The sequence below is a fragment of the Convolutriloba macropyga genome, chromosome 9 (genome assembly GCF_964194025.1).
Source record: "Convolutriloba macropyga chromosome 9, txConMacr16.3, whole genome shotgun sequence".
Taxonomy (NCBI): Eukaryota; Metazoa; Xenacoelomorpha; order Acoela; family Convolutidae; genus Convolutriloba; species Convolutriloba macropyga.
This window is the reverse complement of record NC_134476.1, coordinates 4,697,145-4,709,750: the sequence shown is the minus strand read 5'-3', so window position 1 is coordinate 4,709,750 and position 12,606 is coordinate 4,697,145. Positions and strand designations below refer to the sequence as shown.

The 12,606-nt window shown below is 32.7% G+C and overlaps 1 protein-coding gene across 9 annotated transcripts in view; it reads right to left on the bottom strand.

Moving 5' to 3' along the window:
• LOC142345573 (putative G-protein coupled receptor No18) overlaps nt 1–12,606 on the bottom strand; it is a 280,348-nt gene that overhangs the window by 251,677 nt on the left and 16,065 nt on the right. The window contains exons 1-2 of one of the 9 annotated variants that reach the window (XM_075397678.1): nt 10,044–10,254; nt 9,170–9,464 (exon numbers count right to left, since the gene is read on the bottom strand). The exons of 3 other annotated variants lie outside the window; for them this stretch is intronic. The gene's annotated coding sequence lies outside the window, so the exon portion shown is untranslated. Of the gene's footprint in view, nt 1–1,143; nt 1,162–5,704; nt 6,424–9,169; nt 9,594–10,043; nt 10,255–11,311; nt 11,390–12,606 lie in introns of those variants that run through there. 5 more of the 9 variants (XM_075397679.1, XM_075397686.1, XM_075397677.1 and 2 more) reach the window with 5 other exon arrangements.

The window sequence follows — 12,606 nt, the reverse complement described above, 5'->3', positions numbered from 1 at the left end:
AAAGACGGGGGCACGAAATGAAGGAGGGGTGTCTGACACGCCCAAGGGGGGGGGGAGTTCGGTGGGGTGTATTGGGCTGGGTTAGTGTGGATATGGGGTGGGGTTGAGTTGGGGCTGGTGTTTGTATGGAGCGGAGGGTGAGATGAGGAAGAAGGAGTAAAAGATAGCGGGGTAAAACTGAGGGGGGTGATACGAGGGGTGAAAAATTGTTTGATCACAATGCTGAAAACTGCCGTGAACAAAAGACGGAAACGAACAGAGCGAGAACTGATTAGCCCACTAAAAGCGGGTTCAAAATATAAACAAAAAGAAAGCAAATAAACAATTCATACGTATAAACAAAAGTAACATCACTGTTTCTTTTGAAAAAATTACCGGCGAAAATAATTGCTCGAAATACGCAAAATTAGCCACTAAAACGTCCCTTTCAATTAGGTACAGGCTAGTTTAAACTAAATGGGTTCATAGCAAATTTCCTGACGGAAAAAGGGAGGGAGAAAATTTGGGAAAGCTCGTATGATTCGCCTCAAAACGGATATTAAATTAAACCTGAGCACATTAGGGGTTAATTTGTTACCTAAAGTTGATGAAAAATTAGGGTTTGTTTTCAACTGACCTTTAGTGGTCAAAATTTTTTACTAGCGAGTTAGAGTCAATATTTGTCGGGAACTGTTTTATTTAGGGTAAAAGCAAAAATAAAAAAATTAACCGATCGCTAATTATAACTGACTTAAAAAAAGAATGAAGGAAACTTTTTTGTTAGATAATGAAATTTGCCCAAAAGCAAAAAAAATATTTGATTTAAACGGAACAATTTATAACTTATACCGACGAATAAAAAAAATATACGGTTTATAAAAAAATATGTTTTATGTGGTTTATAACTATAGCTATAAATAACGTAGATGGAAAAAAACTACACTGAAAATGTTGATGAAAATGCATTTGTATTTTTTAAGTTATAATAACTGTAATGATAACGTTGATACTGGTGTATTCAATAATTTTGTGGCAATTAAATGTTTTTGACCCAATTTGGTAACGTTTCAAAATGATAATTTAAAACCCTTTCAAACTGTTTTCGATCAACCTTAAAAAGCACTTCTCGTTTCCTTATAAAGGTCAACCAATTGTATTTCTAACCTGTGAACATCCGCTAAAAACGTGAAGTACTTAGTGAACAATATAAAGTCGTTTTTCTTTTAAAAACTGATGCTAAAATATCAAATAAATACCTTGTAATGAATGAGTACAAAAATTACAATCGCCAAATTTTGACAGTAATACTATTCCCAAAATTCAAAGGAAACAGCGGAAATTTTTCCTATTTTGCAAAGTATACAAACTAATCCGCTAGCCTTGTTTTCCCCGATAATAATAGGGAAAGAATATGGGGTGGGGGCTTTTGAAATTGGAGATAGAAGTCAAATTTTAGACCTGTTCTTTTCCCGATTTTCATTTGTTCTCATTGCATTAGTTGATATTCGATTCCTTTTTGCTTTTCCTCGAACGATGATTATTTTAGAAATTAAAAGGAGGATTTTCTTTTTATCCGCAATTTAATCTTCTCAAAGCTCAAATTTTGATGACTTGGGAATTATTGCTGATTTTCCTTTCAGATTTTGTTCCCTTTTTTCCGTTGAATTTTCCCCAAATTTGACTGACTTTGAATGGTTCGTTCAGCTGTTCTTTTAACCGTGACATTTTTGTGGCCAAATTTAAAAAAAAAACTACCTAAAGATTATACTTATTTTTAGTGATATTATAAAAATAAAGATTTCAAAAAATATTAGCACAATGTAATCTCCAAATCTCTCTTGTCAATCTCCCAAAAATTTGAAAATTTCGAAGAGTTTTGCTGCGAAAACTTTCTTCCGCCACTTTTTCATCATTTTCTTTTCCACAAATAAAGTTTTTTCAAGCAGTGATGGCCCAGGATTTGAGATATATACATATTATTGTCTCTGTTAAAAGTTGAACCTTCACAACGTTATCTTAAATTTTCCGTTTAATTTGTCAAAATATGAATCTTTCCATTGATCATATGAATCTTTCAATTTTGCAACTGTGAATTATTTTCATTAATTGCTGTAAAATTTAAATGCTCCAAATATTGACATGGATACAAAAAAGGGGAAACCTGTTTGATATGTTGACCTAAATTAGAAGACATGATCACTATATTTTGTTTGGTATTTATTATCAAAATAAACAATTGCCTGTGCCAATAAACTTTCTGTCTATTTCTTTGAAATTTAAAGGCAATCCCTTCTTGAAATTCAGGGAAAGCAGAAACTTTTGTTCCGAAAAGATGAACCAATTTTTACTAGTTTTTTCAATTACATTAGATGAAATCCCATAGCTAGCAACTAAAACTATTTCGAGCGTTCTGTAAAAAAGAAAACATGAAAAGGAAAACTAGCACCTAATAGTTCCCGCACCTCACACATATTCAAACCTAATTGTGAAAAATACTTCTGACCAGAATTACAATTTAATAAACTAATACTTTCGGCAGCGCGCAAAAATTTCTTGCAGATGCTAATACAACCAAGGTTATATTGATGCTTTCCGAGTTATTGGAGACAATTTTAATTGTTTGATAAAATTTATCTCAAATTTGATTTCTAGTAGAACTATTTCTAATTCAAATGACGATTACGAAAAACACGAAAATAAAGCGAGTTGTTTTGTATCTGTTAGAAGGTTGCGAGAACATCATAATATAAATTGTGCATAAGATAAGCTTGACATAGCTTGACAAGAAGCTCTACCTGTTCAAAGTATTTTTGGCTAGAAAATGAGGAGCAAGAAAAACGAGAGAATGGGTTTTACGAGATGCCTAAGTTAAAGAGCTTAAGATCAGTTGGGGTAAATGTATAGCACACTAGGCTTGCAAGTAAGAGATGGTGGTTCGAATCCAGTACTGTTCCATTTTCACAGTAGTTGCACCTGCATAGAACACCTAACAGTATTGCCAGTTGGCAGAAGAAAGTAGAAATTAGCATTTTTTTCTAGACAAAGATATATTTCCCCGAATTTTTTCTACCGATGGAAGGCATGATTTATTTGCTTATAAACATTGTTCCTTTACTTTTTGTGCTTGTTACTGTTCAAAAACCAAGCAATTTTTGTGTCAATTGAGTTCAATGCTTTTCGAAACCAATTATTTTAGTTAAGGACGATTTGATTTGCATTAAAATTTCCTATCATTTATTGAGTATTCTTCTACCGCTATTGTTCTACAATGAGACGAAAAGATCAGATACTAATCTACATCGGTTTTTCTAATCCAATGAATGATTACTCTATACGTTAAATGAATTTCACAACAAACAACAATCTTTAATCAATGTTGACATTTCCAACGTTTCTTAAAAACATTCAGATACCTTTTGGTTGCTAAAAATTTTAAGAAACCAGGAAAAAATTCAAGCTTTGAAACAAATATCTTATCGGCAATTTTTGTCTAAAAGGGTTTTAGAAAAAGAAATCCTCGTAAAAGCCACTTAAAGAAATTTTTGCTTACCAAACGATTTTCTGTTTCAGCTTGACCTCTACTAATTGTAATCAGCATACCATTAATAATTGTGATTAGAAAAACTGATAGTCAAAAAATGTACTATTGTCTGAAAAAACAAATGTCTGCTAGAATTTAAACAAGAAAAAAGTGCTAGGTGCCTTTGCACATTATGCTGCGATCCTGTCACTGAAGTATAATGTGCAAAAACAGTTAACCAATTCTTTTTGTACTGTTTATATTTCAGTAGACATTTAGCTACATCATTTCTTGAAGAATTATTTTAAAAAAATAAATATCGTTCCTCTGTTTCAGTGTCAGCCTGTGCGAAGACAGTTTCTGGTGGTTAAGTTACGTGGTTCAGAAATGTGTTTTTTTTATAATTTGGCAAACAAACAATCAAAACACTGATAGCACACATTGAGAATTTCCCGTTTCATCGTCAAAAAACTACTCACCAAAACCAAGAATTAATTATCACTCAAAAGGAAAAAAATTGAAAAGCAATTGAATATACACAAGAATCAGGCACGAATTTCTAGTAGATAAACAGTAAACGCTTGTAACTAAAAAGAATTGTCACAATTTCTTCTGCTTCAATATGTTCATCTGAAGCAATATCAAATATTTGTCATTATGTCAAATGAAGCGGTAGGTTGCTGAGAAACATAATTTAAAGTTATTTTGGAGCTGTTTTTAGAGGGCCTTTTTTGAGAAGTGTTTGCTTTAATTCTTGAAAAAAAAATAATACTCTTGAATAGCATTTCTCATAAAATCAACTGAAGAACTTAAGTTTGATAAAAAACAATTATTTTAAAGAAATAGCAAAATGCTTACGTGCGTTCTCCGATCTTTTCTTTCAAGCATGCATTTGACCCAAGATCTTTACAATTTCTACGAAACAATATTTATTTTCTTTCTTTCCACAATTCAACTATTTAGTGAAATTTAAATGTCGAGATGTTACACTTAGAATTAGTTGTTTCAATGCTCGTCTATTTTCTGCTCAACAATTACTTATCGGACAGCAAGTCAAACTATACGCGGTTTTCTAAACCGCGAACTCAATCGCTTTACAGCCGACAAAAATTAGCGAGAAAATTAAATAACTGTCAACAACCCACCATGTTATAGCACTGCAAAAAAAACCCACACCAAGCTTCAAAATTTTGAATGAGCAAAAACTTTGGTAACGTTTCGGCATGTATCATGGAACTTCGTAGTGCATTCACGGTCCACGTTGAGGTACCAGAACAAAACCGGTGGGACCAGATCTTATGTGCAGACTATCATACGTTCACCAGACTTTTGTGCCTGCACCAAATTTTGTGCGTTCAGTCTTTCTTGCGTTTATGTTCAGACTTTCAGGCGTTCTTCTGATTTCCCCGCGTTCATCAAACTTTTGTATTTACAACAGATTCATGCCTTCATGTTCAGCATTTTGTTTGTTCAGGTCCAGATTTTCATGCGCTCAAAGTCAGACAAACTGCAATAATTACACATAACTTCTATACTTAAAATTACCATAAATTAGCCATTTCGTGTATACATCCTCAAAACTATTAACTGATCAGTAGAGTTTTAAAAACATTTGCGTCAACTTTAAAAAGCATTGCAAAACATTTTTTGCTAAATACAATGTAATTTGGGCTCTAATGCATTCACTTGATTTATATTTCTAACTTCAGCTACTTTCTATTATACAAGATATAAAAGTTTTAAATACAACGCAAAAAATCTGGGTGCCATTTTTTTCGCATTCGATTTTTTTTTCATTTATTAACTGAAGTGAGTTTCGATTATCTGCTTCCTTGAAGTTTTCCTTGAAGACTACCACTTGTGTCTTAAGTCATCTGAAAGGTGACCGTTTTTTTAACCGGTCTGAGCAAAAGTAGTTAGCTCATGTCCACACTTAGATACGTTCATGCCCAGATTTTCGTGCGTTCATTTTCAGTCTTTTGTGCGTTTTTCGATGTTTTTAGACTATGTAATTTTGAACACACGAGGTCCCCGTCGTGCGTTCATCTTCGGTCTGGACATAAGTGATTCCGTCTGGAACCTCAACCTGGGAGGGCTCGTCGTTGGCAACAGTTGGTCAAGTGACACCAAATTATTAATAGATAACACAAAAGAACTTTTTAAAATAATAAGCTATAAAAATAGATAAATCTATCTATAACTTACCGTCTGTAAAGTCTTCGTGTTACTAACTCGTTTAACAGGCATCGAAATTTATAACCTATCAGTTAAAAGTAATAAAACCAGTGAGACAGCTATAACTAAACTTCCCGTTCATCAATCAACAACACTTTGTGAAGCGGAATTAAATAGCGGGTTGAAAAAAAAACAACAAAAATAAACTCTATCACGCTCTGAATTAAGTGTTTAACAAGCCGTAACGCGTAGAATCAATCATGACATCAAAAGACAAACGGGAATCGAATCTCACACTGAACGAGTTGAGTTTGAAGGCTAGTTAAAAGAGTTGGAGTGGTAAAAACATCTCATAACATAAATCTATTCAACTCCGAAGAGCCGTAAGCGGTCGCTTTAATCCCCAAATGTATCATATAGCCTGTTCTATCTTTTCCTCTTTGATCTAGAGAGGGAAAAGATTGCTTTCAAAGCCGTCCGGATTAAATCTGGAAATAAATTGCTCAAATCCGTCGTGGAAAAAATGAGACGTAATGGTGGTGATGACATTAAACTGTTACTGTTATAACTATATTACGCCATTTTAGAGATAACTGATATTATCCATACAAAAGAGGAGAAATTGACAATTTTGACTGGTTGTCTTTCATTTTTTATTTGCTGTTTTTGATCGCTATTTCTGTTTCAAAGCGCGAGAAAAAGAAAGGCGTTAATAAAAAGACACTTTTTTGTATTTTTTGCAGTTTTTGAAATTGTATTTCATATAAACTTCTAAAAATCACTTTGATTCAAGCGCGTTTGAAAAATTTGTGAACATAAGCCTTTTATGGTTGAACAAATTTCTATAAACAAAGCATGAATGAGAAATCTTTGAAAAAAAAACGATTTTTCAGCAATATTTCAAAAGGGTTATGTAACTTTGTAAAAGAGTTTAAACTTAATACTTGAACAAACGTTGAACAAAGAGTGAAAAATGTCGTAATTTATTAACATGCTTCTTGTCAGTAAAGAAGCAAATACCGTTTAAATGGCGTTGGTTTGTCAATTATTAATTAACTAACGTGGTCCTTTCAAACACAAAATGAACTCAAAACAATTAAGGCAAATTCAAAATGCAGTATTGTGAAAGTTTTATTGCATGCTGTTTAAATTCTTAAAAAAAACAAAAAGCAATTGGAACTTGATTGCAAAAAATGTAGTTAGATATTTTCAAAAATGGAGCTCTAATTTAATGAAGTAGGAATTAGTTTTTGAGGTCCTCAGAAAAAAAAACAGTCAACGCCGTAACCGAAATGACATTTTTCACCATTTGACGCACGGAAAATGCCAGCTCCCTGTTACTTGTAACATTTTTCAAAGCTGTCAGTTTGGAACTCCAGTCAAGGACTCAACTATCAAAAATTGATAGTCCTTGACCAACATTTGGGGTTCTTGACCATGAAAGCTTTGATTTGGCTCAACATTAGTTCTTATCCACAATTTTGTCTGAATCTACGTTCTTTTGTCTCGAAAATGGCTCAACAATCGAGCCAATTCCACGTTACAACTTTTTTCCAACTTTTCACATTTTACCAATCCAGCACTTTGGTTTGGCAAAAAAGTGTTTGTGATTTTAGCTCTACTTTTCAATACTGTCTTCAGTTTTGGCTTCACAATATATAATACGAATATTTCAAAGGTCAAAGTTCATATTTAGGACATGTAGATATCAGAACTTCGTTGTTTTTTGAATGTTCGCTTCAAGCATTTTTAGCATGTTTAGCTTTTTAGCATTTTTTAATTGTGCTCGCTGGAAATTTATAGTGAGTCCCATAGAGTTGCAACGCAAGTTGCGTTTCAACTTTATGGGACTTACTATTATTTTTTTCCGGTGTGCTGAAAATAAAAATCCCAAAAAAAATTCTAAAATGCTAAAAATGTTTTCAAAAAATGCTGAACGCTCCCGAACTGCAAATGAGCAACAAAGTTTAATATCTACATGCCCTAAATATGAACTTCGACAAATATGAAATATTTGTATTGTATATTGTCAAGCCAAAACTGAAGACAGTATTAAAAATAGAGCTAAAATCAAAGACACTTTTTTGCCAAGCCAAAGTGTTGGATACCGACTGTCGCTTTAAAAAATGCTAAACTTTTTTATGAAAAAACTTTTAAAAATCATCTACAGAAGAAAAACCAATAAAAAAGAAGTAAAATATTGATCCTGTTGAGGTGCCAATGAGCCATCCAATGCTGTATTTATTCTAGTGCTAAATAAAAATTGCTATGAAAAAATAAACCACCCATATTGTGCTTACGATAAGAATTTCCTGAGCCCCTCCTGGACTTGAGTCTCTGATGTTTTCACAGCTGAACCAGCACAATTCAAAAGCAATTTTTTTTAGTTCAGTAACATTGTATCTCCAGAATATTTTAAGTTTCTTTATGCGCAGTATTTCTTCATCATAATTATATTGAGGTCATAGGTTTGCCCAGGCTAAACATATCCTGTATTGACTGAAACATTACTCATACCCCAACATTAAATCTTAGCAGAAAAATTCATACTTCTGTAGTTTATAACTGGTAATTACTATAGTCGTATACACACGATTTATACTTAAGCTGGTTTGTAGGCAATTGCCACAAAGCCCATTTAGCTTAAAGGTTACATTTTGCTATGCAAATTAAATGTCGCAAGTATCCACTCGGAATTTTGAATCGTTTATAAAGTGATCTCTGTTGGCGGGAGTTAAGCTGAACGTATAATTTTTCATCAAATTAATTTTACTCAAAAATCAGACTGGCAAGTGTAAATTATGACATGAACAGAGTACTGGCCATTCTATAAAACAGAATTTTTGTAGACTGATTCAGCGCTGATTTGCTCCGCCAACACCCTCCGGGCTTTTTCTCACTATTAGTTGAATTAATCTAGACTACTTCTGATATCCGACAAAAGTTTAGCTGCAATTATGGAAGAAAACAGATGGATTCCAATTGCGTTCCTCCTGTATTTGAACTGGAATTTTACGGTCAATACTTTTGCTTGAAAGTGATTCTTTCTCAAAGTCTGCTGCCGTCACTCCTGCATCTTGAATTTTTCTCTCTCTGCATCTATAGTAATTTTCGGAAAGAACTCTAAATCGATTTTAGCAAAAAAAATTGAACGAAGCTTCATCAAACTACTCTTGTCAAAATTCTTTATTTGTTTGCTGTTTAAAAAAATGCTTGAAAAAATGATCATGGCTCAAAATCTGCTCGCAAGAATTTGTAAAATGTAAAATTTTTTTGACGCTGCAGCGGCTAAATAGATTTTAAATTTCGGTTACAGGAATCATTATAACAGAATGCATATAACAACTAGAGGAGTTTTTAGGACAATAAATCAGTTCTTAAAAATGGATATGAATGTAGTAAAATGAAGCGTTGAGAGCCTTAGGTTATGTTTATAAATTTTCAACTCTATATGTCTGTTATTATTTGAGTACGTCTAATAATCATTTTACTAACTTTTGCTTTATGTCGTTCTTCTTGGATTGCTCCCATAAAGTTTCGATTAAAAGAAGATAATAGATAATGATACGCAATTTATCAATTTCAACTTCAAATTGCCATTTTTAAAATTTTGATTGACAAAGAAATAGAATACATCCGTAAAAACAGCCACTAAATGGGAAATTTAGTCATTCAAAATAATAGCGGAAAGTATGGAAATAAAACGCAGTGGGTGAAATAGAGCAAAGTAATATTGAAAAAGTAATATAAAAAGTTAGAAACGTTTTTGGGGAAATTCATTAAAAGTCTTCTTATATCAGAGATCGATAAATGAAAATTTCTAGATGGGTTTTGATGGGTTATGGAAAAGGGATTAATTCTTATAGAGTTCTTTTGAAACAGAGAGGAGTACAAAAGAATGGAAAATATCCCAAGTTGGTATTAAGCTTTCTAATACCCCCCTCATTTTTCTCTGTTATACAGTAGGCTTGTGCTATTGTAAAGAATAATTCATTAAACTTCGAACGTCTGATCAAATTTCAAACTAAGTTCTTCCCCCCGTTCGCCTTATAATTTTACCCGGGCTATTTTTTTATTCGTTCGGTTGACTGTTTTCAACAGGCCAAAAGGATTATTTTGTGTTCACGCAAGTCTGTTCAATCGAAATCTCGCGGGAGGTTGAACAAACAGATTTTAGTTTTTCAGGAAAAAAGATGGAAAAGTAGCGCCGGCTATTATAGAAGTTAAGTAACCCTAACTTTCAATAAACCCTTTTCAACCCCCTCCCAACTTTCTTGCATTAAGATCGAACTCGCATGTCCACATCCCCCCCCCCCCAAAAAAAAACAGTCACCCTATTTTGTCTCCTGATTTTAAACCCATCGTAGACAAGTTGTGATGCGCTCTTTTTCCATTTTTCCAAAAATCATATGGAAATGGAAGGAAAAGGTAAATTACTGGTACGAAAAGACAAGTTGGAAAAATGACGGTGAGATTTTAAGACAAAGAAATTTGGCCGCCGGTTTTAAAAGATTTGTATATCGTCGTAATGTATGTTGCATGGTAGTCGCTCTACAGTATAGCGGGAAATAACAAAAAGATGCGCATATATAGTATACTGATACAATAGGAAGTCTTTTTGACGGGAGGATAAGAAATTTGATACTATAATCATTACTCCACATTCATCTCCTCTTTTTGTAAAACCGACTAAGCCTTAAAAATTTTCCCAGAATTTTTTTCCCTTTTTGTGAAACCAAACTATAAGCCTTAAAATTTTTGTTCCAAGAATTTTTTTCTCTTTTTTTGGTAAAACCAAATATAGGTCTTAAATTTTTTCCCAGAATTTAATTTTTTTTTGTAAAAACCAACTATACGGATTAAAATTTTTCCCAGAATTTTTTTCCCTTTTTGCAAAAATTTTCAAAATTAAATGAAAAGAAAAATAGTCGCATGATAATGAAGGCTGACTTTTCAAGAACCGAAATTAAATTTTGCAATTTTCTCCAATATTGTGTTTGTTTTTTCCCGTTTTTATCTCAAAATTGCTGAGGTTTATAAATTTTCAAGGACTCATTTCGTGGAATGTCACTTCTTATTATTCAATCGTTGCTTAGAGGTGTACTAACTAATAATAAACAAGTAAGTTAGCCGAAAAAACTCTTAGCCGAAATTTTTAATCTTAATTGCTCAAAATATTTTTGAAAAAAAACAGCGTCAGTTTCAGAATTAGTTATAATAACAAACAGCCAAAATGAAATTATTTTAAGCAAGTGAGTCAAACATACAGACAATCAAAAAGATGGCAGTATGATTTACTTTTAAGATAGCCAAAAAAAATAAACAAAAATACTCACAAATTGTTGCCCTTTTAAACATTAATTTCAAATTTAAAAAATGAAAATAAGTCAACTCTTTAGTAGTTTTTGGGAAAATAGTTACATAAATAAATAATCTTAGCCAGTTTTAAAAACATTTTAGCCTCGTTGGCTGGTAAGAATACAAGTGAAACCAATTTTTAGGCTCTGAATTTACCCGGTCTTTTTCTAAATATTTATTTTGTAAAATCTTTTTCTGAATTCGTCTCTAATCAAAAGAAAATGATGAATGCGTGCGGGGCTTGTACTACCCAGTAATAACTAAATAACTAGTACTAACCATAACTGGGCAGTGTTGCAGAAATAAAAGATGGGTATTGATTTTTGCTTCACCCTTCTATCTATCTATTCCCTCAATGTACATTTCCTTTTACCCACAATTTCAACTGAGTTCTACCCCGCGCGGGGTAAAATCAACAGTAGACATCAGACGATATGCTAAACATAGCAGCGTCTATCTAGCAATCATCTTTTTGAGGAAAGACAAAATGTAGTTTCTAGAAATCAATTGGGTTGTTAATGTTGTGTGTATTGGTAATCTATACCATACCTGACACTTGTAAATAGAGCTCTTATGGTTTATATAATGGCTGTATATTCGGTGCGTAAGGGGCACTTAAATGAGGCTGATTTTCGCTTCAGTGCTTATTTTTTGACTGATGAGATGGTTTGTCAGGCAACAAAGCGTTGTACTCAATTTCAATTACAATGAAGCTACCGCTTTTTTGAAAACTGGTTTAAAAAACTGATAAAAATTTGTTGTTTTTTCCATTTTTAAGACATGAATTTCTCCGTTAATATTTCAATGAAAACACAAAAATAAATCAGGGTCTTAAGTAACAAGAATTGAATGATGACATTTTTCAGAAATAGTTTTTTTGTCTATTCTATTTCTTGATATACAAAGAAAAATTGACACTGAATGAGAACTCAAAAACTTTTATATCAAACTCAGTTTTTCTACATAATGGATCGGTTGCAAATTTTCATAAAAACTCGAAACGATTATAATTTGAAACATACAGTTCGGAGAAAGCTCCTAGAGTTATATTAGAAGGCTGAGAGAGATAACAACCCAATGTAAAAGCTTCGCATAGCTTTACACCAAGCTGTACTTGTTCAACGTGTACTCGGATAAAGAAATGAAGCCTTGAGGAACAAGAAAAAGCATGAGAACGGGTTATAAGAGATGCCCAAGTGTAAATGGTTAGCATCCTAGGCTTGCGAGTAAGAGATGTTGTTTCGAATCCAGTAATGGCCCATACTTACAGTAGTTGTGTTTGCATACACCCCATAACAAGTTAGAAATCGAATCTCCGGTTAGTATGGAATTAAAAATTTACTATTGAATGACTCAAAAGATTAAGTTTGTTACTAACCATATTAAATTTTAGCAACCTCCTATAAAATTTCCGCAAAATTTTTGGTGGGATAATTACCTATCGAACAATATATTGCTAAAGGTATTTCATGGGACAAAGACAAAATATAATTAAAAGTGGGAAAATTAGGGACGTGATTCAACAAAAGTGTGAAAACTTTTGTTTTATAAGAAAATGCTTTGTCGACTATAAC